The sequence below is a fragment of the Malurus melanocephalus genome, unplaced genomic scaffold (assembly GCF_030028575.1).
Source record: "Malurus melanocephalus ecotype Western Australia unplaced genomic scaffold, MMel_1.1 scaffold_961, whole genome shotgun sequence".
Lineage (NCBI taxonomy): Eukaryota > Metazoa > Chordata > Aves > Passeriformes > Maluridae > Malurus > Malurus melanocephalus.
The window spans coordinates 92630-94496 of record NW_026624193.1 but is presented as its reverse complement, the minus strand read 5'-3'; positions in this window follow the sequence as shown (position 1 = coordinate 94496).

Genomic DNA, 1867 nt, shown 5'->3' with positions numbered 1-1867 from the left:
GGAGGAGATTTAAATGGCTCCATGCAGTGCAAGTGACCCCGAGCGTGGTGACTGGGGCAGGGAAACGGGACGTGGAGCAGCAGGAGGATGTGTAGGAGGGCATAGCCACCTTCCCAGCTCCTGGGGTGAGCTCACCTCCTGTGGAGATTGTTTTTTTCACTTGTCCAACTTTATTAGACCCAGCAGTAGGGGGTCACTGAACAAAAGCCATTGCTGGCAGGAGCAGGGAGACCCAGACAGAGCTCCCTGAGAAACACACAGCTGTCCAGGTCTCTGGCTGCAGTGTCTGAGCCTGGAGGACYGTGGAAATGATGCCTACATGTGATGTGAACAGGTGGAGGATCCTAAAAAGGAGGTGGAGAGGCTGAGGAGTATCAGGGAGTGCGAAGGAGAAATAGACTGGTGGAGTTGCACTCTTCCAATCCAGCCATCCAGGAGAGAAATGCAGTAGATGGAAGCTCAGCAAGAGTTAAGAGTAGCCCCGASCCTCTTGCCATCAGGGAGGGGGTGACCTAAAAGCTGGGGAATGGAAATATGTCCATGCTTGGGAAGGTAGAGGAATCCCCTCCTGGCTTCCCTCGCCTTCCCAGGTGCCCTTACAGGACAGATACGAAGTCCTGGAGGGTCAGGCAGAAGAGAGTGGAGAAGAAGGTCTGCCTGGAGGGTCTTCCAGATCAGTGCAGTCAATCAGAGAGATCACAACTACAGGTATTAAGAAAAAAACAAGGGTAGTTGTAGTGGTGACTCACTTCTGAGGGGAACTGAAGACCTTGTATGCCAACCAGACCCATCCCACAGGGAAGTCTGCTACCTCCCTGGGGTCCAGGGARCAGAACTGCTGGGAGACTCCTTGGACTAATTCAGCCCACCAATTGCTGCCCGCGGCTTGTTGTCCACGTTGGTGGGGACGAGGTTGATGGGAAAAGTACCAGGGTAACAAAAAAGAACTTCAAAGCACTGGATTGCCTGCTTGAAGGCACAAGAGCACAGGTGGTGTTCTTGATTCCTTTGGTAGTAGGGATGAATGCCAAAATGAACAGCAAATCCATGGGATCAAAAAGTGGCTTAAAGACTGGTGCCATTGGTAGTATTTTGATTTCTTTGATCATGAGGTGGTTTGTACTGCACCAGGCTGGAGACAGATGGGGTTCACCTCTCTAGAAGAGGCAAAAGGATTCTGACCTGTGATTGAGAGGGCTTTAAACTAGGTTTGAAGGGAGAAGGGGATGAGACCACGCTCACTAGAGATGAACCTGGGGACAGCAGGCCAGTGCTGGGGAGAAATTCATAGCCTAGCTAAAGTGCATCTACACCAATGCGGCAGTGTGGGCCACACACAGGAGGAGCTGGAGGCCATCGTGGAGCAGCAAAATGCTGATATAGTTCCCGTCATGGAACTATGATGGGATGGCTCCATGGCTGGAATGCTGCAATGGATGGCTCCAAGCTCTTCAGAAGGGACAGGCGAGGAAGGAGAGGTGGTGTGATGAGTTTATTTTAGGGGGTGTTTTAACTGTCTTGAGCTTAGTGACAGTGATGACAATTGGCTGGTCATGGATGAGAATTGGGGAAGGCTGGTAAGGCGGATATYTTAGTGGGAGTCTGTTCTATACCCCCCAACCAGTGATGAAGAGGTTTTGATAAAGTGCTGGCTGATGTCTCATGGTTGCCAGCCCTTGTTCTTGTGGCAGTCTTTAGCCTGCTGGATGTCTGCTGGAAACAACACAGTGGAGAGGAAAGGATCTGGGAGGTTCGTGGAATGTGTGGAAGAGGACTTCTGACACAGTAGGTGAGCAGCCGACCAAAGGTGGGGCCCTGCTGTTTGCAGACTGAGAGAGGCTGCTGGGGAGATGTGCTGGGCACAGGG